This window comes from Rhinopithecus roxellana, chromosome 18 (assembly GCF_007565055.1).
Source record: "Rhinopithecus roxellana isolate Shanxi Qingling chromosome 18, ASM756505v1, whole genome shotgun sequence".
Taxonomy (NCBI): domain Eukaryota; kingdom Metazoa; phylum Chordata; class Mammalia; order Primates; family Cercopithecidae; genus Rhinopithecus; species Rhinopithecus roxellana.
Window position 1 is genome coordinate 37,402,633 of NC_044566.1, and position 21,069 is coordinate 37,423,701.

Genomic DNA, 21,069 nt, shown 5'->3' on the forward strand with positions numbered 1-21,069 from the left:
TTTTTTAAGTATGGTAGTCATCAAATAGAATTAGCCAAACAAATCTCTGAAGTGTAAAATTTTATACTCAAACTTTAAAAAATAGTGAAGTACATTTAATCATGTTTTTATTATTTATTAATAAAATCTACATAGGTTTGGAGATAAATTGGAATATACATACAGAATGATACATGGAGTATAATAAATCACAAATCAAAGCTTTAAAATTCAATAAAATTTTTATTATTGGGAAACAAGCATCTTACACAATAGAAAATACTTGAAAGTTCTATTACTTTTATCTCATCCACCTTAATTGCTCTTTTTGATTATCTTTAATAATGTAAAAATACTTTAGAATAGCATTCAAAGTATAGGATAAAAAATTTTGAAAAATAAGCAAGTAAGTAGCCATATTTTACTGTTGTAGCTTAAGAAATTTTGTGGATTAAAGATAATGGTTTGAAGTCCATTGATTTTTGGTATGAATTCTTTAGTTTGTGATGATGATTCAATAATCAAAAGTTATTTTCTAGGTTTCAACTAACAGACATGACTATATAAAAACACACAAATTATCAGTATACAGGATTTGGTTTGCTTTTGCGATCATAAACCCTGAAGGTACATACAATATAAAATAAATGTTCAAAAGTGAAACAGACATGCTTCTGAACTAAATTAGCATGTTTAAGTACAAGCGTTAAGAATATAATTGAGAAACTGTTTTCATGCATTGGTACCTATTTTGAATATTAGTAGACAATGATTAAAAGGCACTGCAGCATTCAGTGTGAAATATCACTGTTGAAATAAAGTGATTCTAATATTTGGCTATTTCCTACAGCATATTGAAACACAAAGAGATTTTGGCTAAATTTCTTTATCTTAATGCCACCATAAACTAAGTAATATGAATACAAATAGACAGTAATATGCAGAGTATCTGTGAATGTATAATCTTTGTTTTACATGTAAGATATTTTGACAGATTTTATTTTCTACATATCTGTATTCCTATATGAAATCTACTGATTTCTTTATGTCAGCTCAAACCTTTAAGATAAGTTAAAGGACAAACAATATATTCTGTTGACTGCATTTATTTCACGAACATTAGTTTGTGTTTTCATTTAATGCCCCTTAAATTACTCATTGATGACATTTTTCTTTTGTTGAAAAGTATCAGAAGTTTTTACATCATTTGCAACAAACTTTTTCTCCAACGTAAAGGCTGAATAGTTGCTTAGGCAATGTGAGTATCATACAGAGACATTCCCTTGTTATTGGTCAACTGGGGTGAAATAAAGAGTGAAGGAGGGAGAGTTTCCCCAGGTAGCTCAGAAAAATCCCCAAAAGAGAAACTTGCTGCAAGTGTGGATGTAAAGTTATAAATATGGTAGAGGCCCATTTCAACTCTACCTAGGTGTGTAGTTATAATATCCATGCAATTTATTTCTCTTTCACTTTAACATTTTTCCAAATCCATGAGAAAGTGACTCTTAATTAGTACAGAAAGGATGTAGGATGAGGTGAAAAAAGTATCTGCTCTGAGGATGTAGAGCCTTAAGTTTGAATGCCGTTTATTAGCTACAGGGCTTTAAATAACACATTAAACCTCAATAAGTCCTTATTTTATTATCACACCTACTTCTTAGGTTGTATTGTTTTGATAAGTATGTGAGGTCTCTGCACCTCTCAGTGTTGATAAGGATCCTGGATGAATACTTGTCTTCTCCCAAAGAGGAAGGCTTATTTATATGCCTATAAAAACACAGATTTTAAAAGAATGCACATTTAAATACTATTAGGATACATATTCAAATATAGATATTGGGAGCAAATATTCAAATTTGCTATGTGACCAAGAGAAATGTAAATGATGAGAACATACTCTGTTTACTTACTCTCATCCATTTTTCCTGTGAATGTAAAATCATACAGCCGCTGTTGAAGACAGTTTGTCAGTTTCTTAAAAAAGGAGACACAATCTTACCATAATGATCCACCATTTATGCTCTTAGATTCTACCCAATTGAATTGCAAGTTTATGTCCACAAAAAAACTTGAAAACATATGTTCATAGTAGTTTTACTTATAATATCCCCAAATTGGAAGTAACCAAGATATTCTTCAATAGGTGAATGAATCAAAAAAGTGTAGTGCATTCATACAAGTGTACTATTCAGTAATAATTAAAAAAAGATCCATCAGTTCATGAAAAGACACGGAGGAAACTTAACTGTATGTTACTAAGTGAAAGAAACCCATCTGAAAAGTCTACATACTTTAATGTTTTAACAATATGCCTTTTTGGAAGAGGCAAAACTCTACAGACCATAACATTTTCATTGGCTGCCAGGTGGAAGGGAGTGGGAAAGAGAATTAAGTAGGTGAATTAACAAAGTGTATAATGCCATTTTTGGATATTTTACTGCGGACAGTATTTAGGCTTCACCCCTCCTTCTTCCCCTTCTGCCCCACATCTGGGTACACTGATAAGAAAATGCAGATTTATCTTTGACATCAGTGAGAATATCAAACAATGAAATCCTTACTTTTGTGAAATACTCATTCCTGCCCCATCGTCTAACCACCATAAAAACTTCAATGCATTTTCCTTACCCTTCTCTTTCAAGCCATTTTTTTGGCCTGCTTGAGAGCCTGCCCTCTCTCCCTAGACAGCCTCATTATGTGAGTAATCAGCCTTTTTATAATCTATTTTTGTGTGTATGGCATCATCAGTCTCAACATCCAAACCAAATTTTAGGTAGCAGTGCATTCTGTATTTGAGAAATGTTCACAGTAATTGTTGCTACAAGCAAGATGTATAGACAACGACCACGGCTATTTACAAAAGGTCTTTCTTATTTGTTTGTCTTGTTAAATGGTCTGCTGCCTGATGGCAAACATATATACTGAACTACCACCGCCTGATAGCTGTCTTGTCTTTTGGGCTGTGCTGCTTTATACTGCATTTTCTAAGTTTTGTCTAGATTCTGTTTTAACTGAAATAAGTTGAAAGTTCAAAAATTGCCATTTAGCAACAGTCTTATAGAATTTTGGTCCTCCTTAAAAGGGCCTAGCATTGAGTGTTGTGCCCAAGACCTATCTATGTGTCTTAGATTGAAAGAGGTCTACTGGTTTCAGGGATAAACCATGACTGAGGCTGGGTTCAAGAAAATAACTCTTACTTTGTGACTGCTGGTGACTAAGTCATCCATTGCCATGGAGTTGTCCTAAGCCCTGATAATACTTAGCTGAGTTTCTCTGGAAGAAGCAAAAGCTTGTAAATATGAGAAAGGTAGAGAAGAATCCCCAAAGTCTATTTAGTAAATGCCAAAAAGAAAAAGAAAAAAAGTAAAGAAAACTGAATATGAAAATTGTTTTTTTAAAAAAAGTATCTAAGCAGAAATCCATAATTTTGCCCAATAGATAATCCAAGGTTTGCTAAAATAATTTATGTAGCAAAAACAAAATGGGGCACAACAGAGTATTGGTAACAATAGGCACCAACAGGCACTATGTTATATAGCAGACCTCTAGAACTTACCATTTTATTTAACCAAAACTTCATACTGTAAAACTCTTCATTTCCCCCTCCCTCAACCCCCTACTTTGTGTTTCTGTGGGTTTGACTATTTTAGACACTTCAAATAAGTGAAATCATGCAGTATTCATCCTTCGGTGACTGGTTTATTTCACTGAATAATATCTCCTAGGTTCAGGATAAATCTCATGTTGTGTTCTTACAAGACAAAATGTGTGGCACAGGGAAACTTTTGGAGGCTATGAATATTTTTATTACCTTGATTGTGGTTATGATTTCATGGGTTTGTTTATATGTCCAAATTCATTAAATTGCATACATTAAATGTGCGCAGGTCTTTATATATCAGTATCTCAATAAAACTTTAAAACAGGATGAAAGAGTGCTCACTGTTTTTTTTATCCTCTACAATCCTTAATGCTATGCTAGGTTCTGAATTAATTTTAAATCTGTTAACATTTGCCAAATCACAAACTTTCATTGCCTTATTTAAAACTGAAGCTCCAGTCACTGTATATCTGGGGATCTCACAAAATGTAACTGAGGCAACTTCTATAGTATTAGGAGATTTAGTGAACAAAAATAGAGGATAAAATGGTCTGCCTCAATTTAACATGAAAACAATTTCCTTGTTTAAATTTCCCCATGGTCATAGCACCCATTACCTTAAAAAAATGGGCAGGAACCTTCTGACCCAATGAATAATACGTTAAAACAAAATTGAACCTTTGGTGTTTATAAATTGGATTCTTTTAAAAAAGGGATCAATAGACATTATTTTCTTCCTCCTCCACAGTTAAAATAGGAGTTTTTAGGAGTTAATGCAGTCATATATAATTTAAAACAGGGTCTTCAAAGACTGAAATTCATATACAAGACTTATTTAACAGAAGCAGTGATAATCTCCACTACTTTAACCTGTTCTTAAACTGGGAAAGAATAAAGGGTGCTTTACTGTGGTTTATCACACCTTAATGCTATGATTTCAACCATTCAGGCCTATACACACAGTGTTTTTAAATGAATGTCTTCATGCAATTATCTCCTGATTAATATTTTGAGATTCTAGAGTTGGCTAACATGCTATGAGCAGTGTCTGTTTTAACAGTCTCTTAGCTACAGTTTTGCCTTTACTTTCAAAGAGCACAATACACCTTTGCCCAGCTACCCTTTGGGCACCCTAACTGCCATAACATCACACACAAATTTTCTGGCAAAATCTTATTCTATTCTGACTCAACTTTTTACAGCAGCATAGATGTGATATCACACTGATAGTATCCTCCAAAGAAGAGACACATTTGTCACTTATTTAAGACACACAAATACTTAAAGGGGACCTTACTAAAAGTGGGTTGTTCATTGCTTTATACCTATCACAAGGCATGATCACCTTGGTTAAATTCCTGAAAAACTATTTGGTAAAATGAGGTCTGTTGCATCCCCCACACTGTTAAGAAACAGCTATTGACCCTCTCAGATTGACCACAACATTAACAACAAGCCCAACACCTTTTAGAGTTTCTTGTTTGTTTGTTTGTTTTTCATTCTAGAATCAATGTATTTTTCATTTACAAAATTTAGTCAAGTTCATTTACACCATTACTTGCAAATTGACCCTTGAATGGGGCATCCTATAGCAAAAATATATTGACTCTGTCCAAATTGCACTTCAACAGGTATTACTATTAGTATCCTTCACAGATTACTTCACTGTGGAGGCCTTAGTAACATTATCTCGTGCCTCCTGAAGTCTCTGGATCAATCATTCATGTACCCATAGTCCCTTTGGTTATGGAGAAAGTACCCTGCAAGCTTGGCTTGGCTACCAAGGTCTCCTTGTTATAGGATGTAGCAAAACTCAGGCCCTCTGACATATTTGCTCTTCAGAAAGAGATAATCTCTCCTGTTCTTAGTTCCTTGCCAGATGCCACATGGCTGGAGGAGGGTATCTCTCTCAGAATCCTTGGCTACCTGGGGAGCCCCTTACGATCAACTGAGTGAACAGTCGTATGTACTCATACACTTCAGGGTTGTTATCAGCACTGTCCCACATGATAGAGCTTACTGGGGATCTGCTATTTTAAACCTTAACCAGGAGGAATATTAACATACTTGATAAATCTAACTTGGCTACTGACCATTACTTAACAATTTGTCTCACTTCATGTTTCTTTGCTGACTATTTCTTGGGATTTCATCTGTTGATGACCTTACTAAATCTCTGTTCTTCTGGGATCAACTGCCTTGGCTGGAGACAAATGGTGAAGGCCCTGCACCAAAACCACAAATTGATATTGCTCTTTAAAGAAAGGTCTCTAGAGCTGTATCACATATATTGAATGGTTGTGGAAACTATTTTTCAAAGCTTATGCACCTAATTCTGATGATGCTACCAAATTGCCTACCAGTGGGCAAAAAAATTCACACTGTTGTCACTTATTCTGGAATTAACATCAGCATAGCTGGTGCATAGTTTTACCTTCTATCCACAGGAACACTGCAGTGTTCTTTGAGCCTCGAAGCAGAAAGCCTTTATTCCTCAGAGAAAATTCATGTTGCCCTCACCCTAAACACAAAAAACTTGTCATTGTTTCTCATTCGGGGAGATTGGCAGTGGAAAAATCTATTTCATAAAATAAACTTCCACTCTAACACCTCAAATTAGCCTATATGTCCCCATCCCAATAAATCCTCAATATTGATTTATTCATTCATAATGACTTTATACTTTCTTCATTAATAAAATATGGGCATTCCGTGCTAATTAAATCAATAATTTCTTACAACAACTCTGATAGGTAGAATAGAAATGGTTATATTTGGAGGTTTGGGGCCTAAATACGTTGTATTTCAGGAACTGCTGGAACTATATGTGAGATATGGCCAGTTGAGTGCATGTGTCATGCAAGAGTTCTGTACCACCATAACTATTAAGAGAAGATCTAAAACAGATTTTACTGGAGAAAATTTGAAAATGCAAAAGTGGTAGAGCATATAATATCCCTCTAACTCTTTATATCCTAAAACTTAGGAGGAGCACTGATGGTCTGTACACAGCATGACCTATTTTCCAATAAAGAGTTCCAGTCAAAGTGATGCTCTATGTATTTAATGAACAGAAGGCAGGATATATTTTCAGAGTATGTAGCTATGGAAGCTTGGTTAGTGATGTGACTTTCTTAAAAAGGGGAGTGTCTTGGGAACATAGTTACTGGCACTAACTTCTTTTTTTGTTGAGTAAATTCAGACCAACTATAGCATTAATCAGCTCATCCTATAGCTTTTGAGAACTCTGTGTATATCAACATCTGATTTAACTGATCACCAGGTTGTAAAATGGTGTTTGTTTCTTAATAGAGAAGGCTGTGCAGACTTTCTGAGAGTTAAACATCAGTAAGATCCTCAAAATGCTACATCAGATGTAAGAGCTAACATTATGAATCAACATTGAAACACTCGTGGGAGGCTATTTTTGGTAGCTCATCCACACCTGTGAAATAGGGAAAGTGAGACTTATTTGCTCCTTCAATCCCAGTCTCCCTCATGGTCTGTCATGTTTATGTTCAACTTATTGAAGTTTGTTATCCTCCCTTGTTCAGGATATTCCTCTCAAGCATAAACCAGGCCTTGCTTTTCCATTTTTTTTTTTTTTTTTTTTCTAGAGTGTTGAGCCTCACAGAGACCCAGAAGTCTCAAATTCATCATCATAAACAATTTCTGGGGGCAGAAGAAGGGCCTCTAGCACCACCAGAAGAAAAGTCAGTGTCTAAACTCGTATTTTTCCAGGTCTTCCTGATTTGAGCAATGTGAGCTACCCAATATTCTGTAAGGTTGTATGAATGACCATCCATCTGCTCAAGTCAATGCAATGAAGGTCAGGTGGGGGTGGCAGAAACAAAGAGAGAGAAAGAGAGACAGAGAGACTTTCAGTTACCTGAAAGTTCATCCAAGGCAAGAAGGTAGGGTCATATCCAGTACAAAAATAAATACTGTTTAAATTGGGGTTCCGATGAGGGTCATTGCTAGAGAAGCTTATATGGTTTTCAAAACGTGTAGTCTGTGGGATAACATGGCTCCCACACATATAAAAATAATTTTCCACTAGGCATTACAGACCCTTATTATAGTTGGTTTTATTATTAATCCAGTGGGCTATAGAGATAATGGTCACAAATATTTGATTTGGCTTTGTCAATCGAAATGTTTTTCTTTAAGTGTGCTCAAGTTATAAGAGAATGTATGGCCCAGCGCAGTGGCTCAGGCCTGTAATGCTAGCACTTTGGGAGCCAAGGCAGGCGGATCACTTGAGGTAAGGAGTTCAAAACCAGTCTTGCCAACATGGTGAAACCCCATCTCGACTAAAAATACAAAAAAAAAAAAAAAAAAAAGCCAGGCGTGGTGGTGGGCACCTGTAATCCCAGCTCCTTGGGAGGTTGAGACAGGTGAATCACTTGAACCTAGGAGGCAGAGGTTGCAGCGAGTCGAGGTTGCACCACCGCACTCCAGTCTGGAAGCAGAGCAAGACTCCATCTCAAAAAAAAAAAAAAAAAAAAAAAAAAAAAGAATGTACAGGTGCAACATAAAGATTCAGCATATGAATAAGCTGTTTATCTGTTTTCATAGGGAGAAACCTCACGTGGGTGTGTCTTGGTAATTCAATGTCTGTAGATCCATCAGCCTTTTTATGCATTTAAGATAAAAAGAACAGGTGATATTCAGCCAACTAAGGAATTCAGTGTTTGCTCTCAGCAATTATTATGATGCATGGCTGCAGTATGCCATTGTTTTGTCCACCTCAGAGGTGGTCGTTGCTAGACTGTCTCTGCTTCTGAGGGGTGTTTAGCTGCATGTTTACAAAAGTGGCTAAGGCCTTAGTGTCAGGCCTCTGAGCCCAAGCCAAGCCATTGCATCCCCTGTGACTTGCACATATACGCCCAGATGGCCTGAAGTAACTGAAGAATCACAAAAGAAGTGAAAATGCCCTGCCTCACCTTAACTGATGACATTCCTCCACAAAAGAAGTGAAAATGGCTGGTGATATTATCTTGTGAAATTCCTTTTCCCAGGTCATCCTGGCTCAAAAAGCTCCCCCACTGAGCACTTTGTAACCCCCACTCCTGCCTGCCAGAGAACAACCCCCTTTGACTGTAATTTTCCTTTACCTACACAAATCCTATAAAACGGCCCCACTGTTATCTCCCTTCAACGACTCTCTTTTTGGACTCAGTCCTCCTGCACCCAGGTGAAATAAACAGCCATGTTGCTCACACAAAGCTTGTTTGGTGGTCTCTTCACACGGATGTGCATGACACTTAGGGGTTAGATTTATCTCATAATTAAAGGCAGCTTTTTCTTTACAAGGTAGAAACTTTAGGAATTTGTCCTAGACTATGAGATTTTAAACAAGAGAAGACTAATTTCAGGATAAGATAGTTAGGTTGAAAAAAATTATGATTTTTTTTAAAGGAGGCTCTAGGTCTCCATTACAATAATCTAATATCCCAGTTAGTAACTACTTAGCAAAGTTAGGAAGCCCTGGGTTCCACAGACACAAAGGCTGGACAAATACCAGTTGGGTCTTGGTGACAAAAGTTCTAATCAACAATGAGGTTGGCAACTAATAATATCTGCAATTCCACAGATACTAAAAAATGTTAGTATACTGCAAAAAAGAGCTTAATTTACTGTTGTCTGGACTGTATTTAAAGGTTCTTGGTCTCAAGATTTCATTCAATTTGGACATGCATCTGTTTGTCTGATATTAAGTTTGTAGTACATTCCCAGATGTACAATATGATATCTTCAGTTTTCAAAGAGGCTAATTGGTCTTGGGCCAGTTTATCTGTAGTTGGATCTGAAGGTTCAGCAGTTTATCTTCAACGGAATATCCCTACTTCTACTAATAGTTTATGTGGTACTAGAGTTTGCACAACCCACTGATGATAGTTGTTGGCATGCTAAACCAAATGCAGGGAATCTTCTTTTTGTTTCTTTCTTTCAGGAGGGTTATAAAAAATAAAACATTAGAAATACCCCTCCCCAAACTAAATGCTAATTACAGCAGTGATAGCATACTCACAAGTCACAAGGGTCAGTACTGTCTATTCCTCTGCAGTCTACAGAATGTGCCAACAACCACTGGCCTTCAAGGGCCAGGCAGTTACTACATTTGGATAATATATTGAATAGCATCATGGCTTTAATACATATTATATGTGAAGATTAAGGTCTTTATCTTCTTCTGTCTATGGTACTGTTTTAATTGTGCAGTTTTGGGAGGTTTTACAGATACCTAACATTCTTGGCTGAGGATAAGACTGACTTTTGTGGAAGCCAAAGATGTGAGTAACAATTCATATATTCAATCAGCACGTCCAGGTGGATGGCCTGGAAGGTTCTCTCTCCTTTTTCTGTGGCTTAACAGAGAACTGGCTCATCAGGTCTAAGTTAGTTCAACAAACAAATAGGTTGGTTTCAAATACTGGGCTCCTGAGTCTTCCTAGTTTTAACAAGGCCAATTCTCTGACTAGGCAATTTCCATTTTCACATGATTACATGGTCTCTGTAAAGGTAAACTGAGGTTGGAGCTGAACCGGGAATGAAGACACAAGGCAAAAGGCAGTGAGAATAACCTTTAATAAGGGTTTGCGGGTGAGGTTCCTCGGTCCAAAGGCGTGGGCCAAGGAAGTCACACTGAGGGAGGAGGGTAGGGTTTTTTTATAGCCCGAGAGGTAGGGAAGCTGGTTGTACAAACAGGGCTTGGAGGGTCTTGAAACTACTAGGGCAGGAGTTGAGTAAGGGTCATGAGGAAGGGGTCTTTGGAAACTGTCAACAGAAACTGCTGTTTACGAACTTGTGTAATGAAGGTGAGCTGCAGGTCATGGGGGAGTGTGGTTGCCCAACCAGAACTCTGATGCATGTAAGTCTGCGGGTGTGTACAAGGGTGAAGGGAGTCTTTAACAAAAGGCCTGCTACTCCAGGTAATGCCGCCATGTTGGGTCTAGATTCCTGCCTGACATTCCAACCTCTTTCTAATAAGAAAATGGGGCAACGTGTTCATCTGGCTGCTTCCTGCTGGTATGGGTCATCGTGGGGTTCTTCGTAGGTTGGAACTCAGGTATAGGGATGGAGCAGCATCTGATTGAAAGTGATTCGGGAGACTTCTTTTATGTAGTTCTGGATGAAGTGGAGGACACAGGGAGCTATGAGTAGTAAGAAGCCAATGATTAGTAAGGGGCTTAGGAAGGGTAGGATTTAAACGGCCACAGACATAAAGTTGAGCATTAGCTGGGGTAATCTGATAACCTCGGTTGCCTAGAAAATTTAAAAGTGTAGCAGTGTCTGCAAGGGAGCACTCCCAGGAAGGACTACATAGTAATAGATCATCTACGTATTGTAGAAGGGTGCTATGGGTTAGGGGGCAGAAGAGGATGTCCTGTGTCAGTGCCTGTCCGAAAAATTGGGGGTTATCTCGGAATCCTTGAGGCAAGACAGTCCAGGTCAGCTAGGAAGAAACATGAGTGTCTGGGTCTTCCCATGTGAAGGCAAACAGAAAGTGGCAGTCTGGGTGTAGAGGGATGGTAAAGAAGGCATCTTTCAGGTCAAGGACAGTGAAATGAGTGGTGTCAGGGGGAACGCAGGAGAGGAGTGTATATGGATTAGGAACAACTGTAAAGGTAAGGACTACTGCCTCATCGATGAGGCATAGATCCTGCACGAGACGATAGGCCCCAGAGATTTTCCATAAAGGCAGGATAGCAGTATTGCATGATGAGTTGGTGGGAATTAGAATGTGCTGCCAGAGCAGGCGTGTAATGATGGGTTTTATTCCTTATCAATGTTCAAGGGAGATAGGGAACTGGGGCCTAGAGGGAAACTTAGAAGGGTCTTTTAGCCAGATGCGGACCAGAGTGTGGTGCTGGGCAATGATCGGGGTGGAGTTGTCCCACACCTTAGGGTTAATGGAGACTGGAAACAGGAGTTGGGGGGTCAGCCTGGTGGGGTTCGTCAGGTGAGAGGAGGGGGAAGAGGAACGGAGGTGTGGGGAGGGGTTGGGCCGGAAGTGAACTGAGGCCCTTAGCTTGGAGAGGAGATCTCCTCCCAACAAGTGGACTGGGCATGAAGGAATGATAAGAAATGAGTGCCAGAAGAGGGAGCCATCTAGGTGGCAAGACAGAGGAGGAGTCTGGCAGTAGGTGGAGGGAGTGCCATCAATTCCCATGACTGTGACAGTGGAGGGGTGGCTGGGGCCACTGAAGGAAGGCAAAACAGAGTAGGTAACCCCCATGTCCATAAGGAAGGATATGGACTTACCCACTACCTGGAGCATGAACCTGGGCTCTGTGAGAGTGAGAGGGGTCAGTGTTGAGGAGCTGGAAGGCGCCTCCAATACCTGGAGGAGGGTCGTCACGGTGAAGCGCAGCAACCGTCCTTAGGTCGAGGCAGTCTGACTTCCATTGGCCCATCTGCCGACAGTTCAGACGGACGGGTTGGCTCCTTTGGGTTAGGGCACTCCCTGGCCCAGTGGCCATCGTTGCTGCACTTGAAGCAGGCATCAGGTGGCACTTGGGTGGTACCTCTTTTCTGGGAGCTCCTGGAGCCGGCCGGTCTCAGGGCTGCTACCAAGGCCTGGGTTTGGAGTTGTACCTTCTGTTTTAGCCTGGCCTGTTGTTGAGCCTCAGCTGCTTTCTCCCTGGAGTTGTAGACCTTGAAGGCCATTTTGACTAACTCCTGGGTGGGAGTTTGAGGGCCATCCTCCACCTTTTTAAATTTTTTTGGATATCAGGGGCCAAGTGAGAAATGAAATATGAGGTCAAGACGGTTCCTCCTGTGGGGGAGGCAGGGTCAAGGCGGGTGTACTGAATAAGTGCCTCAGTCAGCTGGTTAAGAAAAACAGCCAGATTTTCATCTGTGCCTTGGACTACCTCTTTCAGTTTGTTAAAGTTGACTGATTTGTTAGAGGCTGCCTGCATGCTGGCAAGAAGGCACTGGACCATCATATCTCGGCAGTGGTGGCCTGCGTGACCAACCTGCTAGACCTAGTTGGGCTCGACTGAGGGCACTGCGTCAGTGCCAACTGGCATGGCATGGTCAGTTAAATGAACCTGGTCAGTGTGCTGCCTGGCTGCCGCTAGGATACACTCCCGTTCGTCAGGGGACAGGGTTGAGGTCATAACGACATGGGGATCATGCTAGGTGAGGTCATACGCCTGGCACAGGTATCTGAACTTTTTGAAATACTGAGTGGGGTTGGCCGAAAAAGAGCCTACATGCTCTTCAGTCTTAGACAGGTCTGCCAGTGAAAACAGCACATGGACCCAGACTACTCCTTTGGAGCCTGCCACCTCTCACAAGAGACACAGGAGGTCGGTCCTGGATCGAGTATGGGCTGAGACAGGCAAGGAAGGGGAGGAGGTGGAGGTAGGGGAGACAGGATCTGTCAGGTTTGGTGGGGACACAGAAGGTGTAGAGGGAAGGGGTGACACTGACGAGGATGGGGACAATGAGGGGTTAGGGTAAGGAGGTGGTTGAGTGGGGGACTGAAGAGGAGGCAGGGAAAGAATGTCGGAAGGCTCAAAGAAGGAGGAAGTGTTGTCCTTCTCCTTGGCTGGGGGAGTAGATTTCGCGAGCAGGACCTGGGCCAACAAACATCGGGCCCAGAGGTCTGGGCAAGAACGTAAGTCCTAGAAGTTCTGAACATAGGGTATCTCGGACCATTTGTCTAGTCTCTTACAGAAGTTGGTCAGATCTGTGAGAATGTTAAAGTCTAGAGTGCCTTCTGCAGGCCACTGAGACTGATTATCCAATTTATATTGCGGTCATGCTACTGTGCAGAAGAAAATGAGCCACTTTTGTCTTAGGTCTTGGCTGAGACTTAAAGTCTGGAAATTAGTCAAGAGGCACCTCAGAGGGGATTTTCAGTCTGGTTTGGACTGGGTAGTTCCCATAGTCTCAAGGCGGGCAGTCCGGAGGCAATGGGAGCGTCCTCTCACTGCCACGCGGGGTGTGGAGTATGGTGGCTTCCGGGGAGGTTGGACGTCTCCTAGTCCCCGGTGCCAAGGTCACAGTTGGCCGGAGAGAGCCCCTGACGCGGCCGCGCATTTCAGACAGGGACTTCTGGAGGGAACCTTCAGGACAAGGAATTTACCCAGCAATGATCAAATTGAGTCTTAAATGTGGTGAGATGGCTCCAGGCTTGAGGAGGGGATCCTGGCTTGGGGAGAGGAAAGCCTGCCCAACCTAGCAGGGGTCCGGGGAGGGGTCTCCTCCCGGATTTTGGCACCAAATGTAAAGGTAAACTGAGGCTGGAGTTGAACCGGGAATGAAGACACAAGGCAAAAGGCAGTGAGAATAGCCTTTTTTTAGGGCTTGCGGGCGAGGTTCCTCGGTCCAAAGGCATGGGCTGAGGAAGTCGCACTGAGGGGGGAGGGTAGGGGCTTTTAATAGCCCGAGAGGTAGGGAAGCTGGTTTTACAAACACGGCTTGGGGGGTCTTGAAACTACTAGGGCAGAAGTTGAGTAAGGATCATAAGGAAGGGGTCTTTGGAAACTGTCAACCGAAACTGCTGTTTACGATCTTGTGGAATGAAGATGAGCTGCAGGTCATGGGGCAGTGTGGTTGCCCAGCCAAAATTCTGACGCATATAGGTCTGTGGGTGTGTACAAGGGTGAAGGGAGTCTTTAACAAAAGGCCTGCTATGCCGGGTAACGCTGCCATGTTGGGTCTAGATTCCTGCCTAACAGTCTCTGCTTCCAACACTAAAAATATATACTGCATTACGTGTATGGAACACCTATCTACTGAAACTTGGCCATGACTTTTTATAGACCATCTGTGCTCAGCCTAAATGTAGGATAATGAGAATTTGGAAGATTAGGTGTGCTTTGTTTGGACTTTTTTTCCTATAAAGTCCTATATTTTTATATCTGCACCACTTGGTACTAGAGGAATGTGCCCATGAACATTTTACATGAAAGTATGGTAAGGTCTGATAACCTGAGGCAACATCTAAGTCAGGTATATACTGGAAAATTTTTCTCAGTATGGCAATAACTGCTTGTCACTGTTTTTGTTGTTGTTGTTTTGTTTGTTTGTTTGTTTTTCCAGAAGTAAACTCCGTGTTTCTCTTATTTAGTCTTTTTCTCTAGTATTTCGCACATAGAACAGCTGTCTTAAAAGACGAGCCCACATGTTAAGCCCTTTTATTAGCCCATATTTGGATGTTAGTTTCAGAGGCTTTATCCTGTTATTCACTGCCAATCCCTGCTATTTGTTTTCTGTATTGTCTAGAGTAGCAGTTCTCTAAAATCTTGGTGGGAACTAATTTTGCATGTCATAAAAGAAACATTTGCAATGTGTAATGTCTTTATCTACAGCTAACATTTATAAATCTAGAGTTAACATATGCTGATTTATAGCTAACATACACTGAGAACTTCTTTTTTGCTAGTTGTATTAAACTCATTACAAGTAACAATTCAGTAAGTCATTCAGCAGCTCTATGAGATTTAATAAATAAATGATATTCCTATGGTACATAAAAATCTAGCTAAATAAATTTAAAAGTTTAATGGAAAAGGTTAACATATGATGATAAAAATATTAATGTATATATGTATCTAATCTTTGAAACAGTACTTTCAAAGTATAAGAATTAAAGAAAGCTATATACATTTAAAAAATAGCATATTTGGACAAATATTTAATAATTCAATATGTAATACTACTGTGAAGAAGGTAAATGTTGCACAGGAAAAATCATTGTTATACATATGACAAAGAAATTATATGCTTATCATAAAAATCTCTATTATGTTGAGAAGAGAATTAGGAACATCGTAACAGAAAGATATTTAAAATACTTGAATGTCTAACTCATGAGAGATAAAATAAATAAATGTATTGTTAATGACATTAAATAAAAATATTAATCACTTTTTGAGCATTTGCTTTGCCTGACAACACGCTCAGCATTTTACAAATCTCACTGCACTTAATCCTCACTAAAACTTTCTAGGAATTAGAGTCATACAAACTTTATAGATGAGTAAACTGAAGCAGAGAAAGGAGAAGTGATTTGACAAACGGGGTAGAACCAGTAACAGTTGTATTCTATAGCAATAAAAAAATGAAAAAACAATTTGACTTTTACTTTGGCAAATAAATTATCATGCTTTTTTGAGAGTGAAGGTTCTGTATTTTCTGATACTGGTGACGGAAGAGTAAATTGAAAGCATTCTAAAGGTCAGTATGAGATCAAGTGTTAAGGAATTTATCGGTATGTACACTTTTGATCCAATAATCCACTTGAATTAATGTCATATTGAATTAGAGTTTCAATAATTTTTAACTATATGGGAAAATGTCTATGAAAAGACAATATATACATATGTATTTATATATATGCTTGTGTGTATGTTCACAAGTATTTATGTAACACATAACATAAAATATGTGTATATATAAATTATACACATATAAATTCAGCATACATGATTGATTTTTATATAAAATTTATTTCCAATTTTGTTTATAAAATGTAATCACACAAGTACATAATTAAATAAACATTTCTTTTTTTTTTTTTTTTTTTTTTTGAGAGGGAGTCTCACTCCGCTGCCCAGGCTGGAGTGCAATGGCCGGATCTCAGCTCACTGCAAATCCCGCCTCCTGGGTTTACGCCATTCTCCTGCCTCAGCCTCCCAAGTAGCTGGGACTACAGGCACCCGCCACGTCGCCCGGCTAGTTTTGTGTATTTTTTAGGAGAGACGGGGTTTCACCGTGTTAGCCAGGATGGTCTCGATCTCCTGACCTCGTGATCCGCCCGTCTCGGCCTCCCAAAGGGCTGGGATTACAGGCTTGAGCCACTGTGCCCGGCCTTAAATAAACATTTCTAAAATATTTTAAGGTTTTCAACATTGTGAGTGTGGATTTATTTGAAAAGTTTATGTTCTTAATTTTTTAAGTAATTAATTATTAATATTAGAAAATATAAAATGACTATAATGGCTTTATTCTCTTGCATTGCATACTAATTTAAAATAATTATGTTTGCCAAAGCACATGTAACTCTGAAAATTCATATAATTTACAATAAACTTTCACGATTTTTTTTTACTGTTTGGCATTAGTGATGCCAATTAATGGTCCCCCTATATCCTAAGATTGTAACTCTGCAGTGCCCTTTTATTCTATGGGTTCATGAACATGACTTGCTGTGGCCAACCACATATTATCAGCAAGCATGACACAGAGAGGCTTAAGAAGTATGTGCATGTGTTCTCTTAATCCCTACTGCATGACTTGGCTTGCTTCCTCTGGAGTCCCTGCCACAAGCATGAAAATCTGGCAAAAGTACTATAGGAATATGAAGAATACATGGAAGAGAACCCAGTTGTCCCACCTGAGACCATTCTAGAGCAGCCAGTCATAGCTAAGTGCCAACCAACCTAAAATGCATGAAGAAGCCCAGCTGAGTTCTACCAAAAATGGCCCAAATCATCACAACTACTCTTCTCGCCTACAGTCTCAAAAAATATAATAAATTACTTTTTTAAAGTCACTGTGTTTGGGTGGTTTTCTATGCAGCATTATTTTAGTAATAGATAACTGATCTTCCTTGTATGAGAAGTTTATATTGGTCAATATAGCTGATACATTGTATTTTTCTATTTACAGAAATCAGGCAGAGAAACTAAAAATCTAGAATACTGAAGTTAAACAAATGAGAATATTCACATCTAGAATAGATACATCATCTCTTTTCAAATAACTAGATAGTGTTCATGTTTTTAATTTCCAACACAGTTTTCCATAGCTTATTATATTTGTGTGTATATATATCCCTTTCATAAGTAACGTAAATATTATATAAATTATTTGAATTTTTTGATATGTTGCATATTTTAGATTCTGACATAATGCTTTATAGAAGCAAACTTTTTAGTGTTTAAGGTAGAAAATTGGCTCAAAAATTATACATATCTTTCACAAATTTATGTTGATAAAAGATGGTTATGTAATCTCATAAGATAAAAACCTGTGAAATCATTTTAAGTCATTGCTAAAACACAGTATCATGGTGAAAAATCAGGATAATGTTTAATATAAGATGCAGTTAAAAAACTTCAAAAGTAACACATGACTGAACGTAAAAGCTTTTAACTTACATCTATACATTTCAGGACTTATACTACTGGATAACAAAAGCACACAGTCTTGGGTTAATAATATACCATGTACTTTTTGAAGCAGTATTAAAAGCTATATTTTAAGTCACTGACAGGAATCCATAGGCAATAGGAATAGTGTTGGAAATTCATCAAAAATATTGAATCCTGAAACACCTGGAGATATTTAATTCTATCTGTTTTACATTTGATGTAATATGCCTGATGCCACACTGCTGGTTTTAGGCAGAGCTTGAATTACTACTCGGGTCTCTTGGTTACTTATTTAGTGATCCTTGCGCTGATCTCTGTTTAGTGATATATTGTTTATATCTAGGAGCTAACCCTAAGGCAATGAAGTAAAATTATGATTATCCCCTTAACAATGGGCTATGGCCACATCTATATGTTAATGTACCATCAATCAAACAAGAAAATAAATTCTATATGCAGACAGGTATAATTGGTGTGTATAGCTATGCTCATTTTACTATGATTTGCCTAAAAATCACCTTTTTTTTTTCCAAAATGACCACTGTGAGAGGCTATCTCTTCATAGTATTTAACCGCTGAAGAGGGTGCACCTCTAATATTATTTCCCTACTCCTCCCTTAGTTGTCTGTTTATTATAAATGTTTGAATCTATTTGCCCAACATCATTTTATGTAAAGAATAGAATGTTCAATTCATTGAAATATTTGGATACTGGATGGTGATTCCTGTACCATGCATTTTCAGGGCATGTGTTTTCAGGTGATAGTGAAAGGCATGTTTTAATCAATGGATGAATAAATGATTACAGCAGTGTCTACTGGGTGCCCTAGTGGTATAAAATTCATCTAGTGGGCCATGTGTTATGATTTCTCAATGGCAGTTGTTTTCAAAGGTATAATTATGACATTAAATTTACTTTTAATAGGACTTGTGGAGTTGACAAATTCCTAGTCTGTTTCTTTTGAAAAGACACTGCTTTTTTTCCTTTTATTATTGTCTGAGAGAACACTGAATTCTACCTCTACCAATTCCCTACTATTGATCTCTCTTCCTCTACTTTTCCTCAGAGTTTAAAGAGCATCTTAATTACTCACAGCTGCTAATTAACTTTCTAGTTTAGTTCGAGATCCAATTTTCTAAGACTACAAAGGGCAAATGGAATTATTTATAGAATTGTGCATTTGATGAAATGTTGCATTTAAGCATTTTTAAAAATTATGTGACAAATACTTACACAGTACTTACTATGTGCCAGCCCCTGTTCATGTGCTTAAAAACTGTTAATTGTTTTAGTTCTTACAACAACCATATGAAGGAGGTACTGCTTTTATCCTGATTTTACTGATGTGAAAATTGAGGCATAAAGAGATTAAATACTTTGCTCAAGATCATGCAACTAATAAACAGCAGAGCTTGGACAAATCCAGGCTGTCTATCTCCAGAGACTGAGCTTTTATGCTTCTTCTCAGTGGCCTCTGAAATCTTACTCATCTTACTCAACTTTTGGCCTGTGCGTATTTCTCTAGAGTATCACTTTGCGTTGTACTTCAAGGGCTTCAGAAATTAAGATTTTTTTCAAAATTGTTTAGCCAGGTAAATATTTTCATTCGATGCCAAGTTTGAAATGGTTATATAATGCATGTTCTTAATTTTCTGTTATAGTTCTTTTAAATGAATGAGGATTTTAATAATTTGCTGCAGATTTTATTTTTGTCTCTACTTACCATTAAATTGCAATTTATTAATTAGTAGTGTTGGAACATTTGTAGAAGCACAAAGGTTAATAAAGTATAACAGTTGTTTAGAATATTAGAATAATATACTAATAATATCACTGTGCAGGTTATTAGTAGCATTCGTTGCAATTTAACAGACAAAAAAAAAATCTTTCTGAAACTTTGACCACCATGGTAAACTCTAAAATTGTCATTGTCACCATCTTAGAACAAGTGCATTCTGAAGACAACACTGCCTCTGGTAACCATTAGTGTTTCTGTACAATAAAAGGTGAATAGAAACTTACTCATCACTCTTGGAAACTTATGTCTTTTTCAAATAATCTTACATGTATAGGAAGAGAGAAGAGCAAGAGTAAGACAGAGAGAGGAGAGAAAGCAGATACACTTTTCGTATTTATAAAGCAACTATGGTAAGATGAAAACGATGAATTGATAAAACATCTCACTTTGGTTTTATAGAGTATCTGTCTTAGGACTAGCACCAAGCTTATTCAGAAAAGAAGCTTTCCATTTCTTAGTAGAATTAAATTGTATTTTTTTGTGGATGCTCCTTTAGGGATTATGGTAATAGAGACTATAAGTGCTATCATAGGTTACTAGAAGTTACAACTGTTTTGGAAGTAAGTTATGGCAAGAATATCATAAATATGATAAGAATAATGCAGTGTTCTTGATTTACATTTACATAGTATATTGCAAATGCATTCAAATACATTTCACTGAATTTAATGTTGGTTGAGGAAACACTGGAAAAATGTAGAAGTCATTTGGAAATTTAAATGACTATAAACTCTTCCTGATAGGAAGTTGGCATTCTGTTTAGGTTTACCTAGTGAAAATTTCTGTTAAAGTAGAAAGGAAAGAATGAACAGAAATAGAATTAAATGAAATAATGATTGAGACAGCCAACTTTACCTTGTCTGGAAAGAAAATGCATTATTTTTCAATAAAATAAACACAATATCTGTCAGATTTATAAAACCATAGCTCTTGAGCATATAAATATAATGTACATTAGTTGCTTTTACTTAAAAAACATTTTTACCCACTTTTTATACTAAAAAATTGTGTTAGTACTCTAGTACTAAATCTTGATACTTTAGTGTTAGGTGAGAAAAGGATACTTTTACATTACTGTGTTGGTACTCAAGGCTATATTAAAAATAGCTTATTAGACATAATTTGGAGTCAATTGCAATTATATATGATATATTGTTACATTGTATTCCAATAATTGTCATATGAATCTCCCTATTGACAACTTCGGCATAACATATATACAGAGCTCCAACTTCTTCAAGACAATGGTAATTTATACTTAACAGTATCTTTTAAAAAGAAAACTTTTTTGCTCTATTATTTTAATTGTAGTAAAGAATGCATAATATTAGAAGACCAAGAAAAGTATATGAAGCTCTGCTTTAATATGTTTAGATTTTGGGGGAAAACAATTAAAAATTTTTAGAAATTGGGTTATTTGATTTTTGTATACTTTTTTATTAGTTTTTTTTTTTATTGTGGCTTTAAATTTTACTTTTTGTTTTAGGGATTTCTTTTGTTTGGTCTTTTGATAGATGCTGTAAGGATCACATGCTGTAAGCCTACCATTTAGAGTTAATAGAAGCCTACTTTA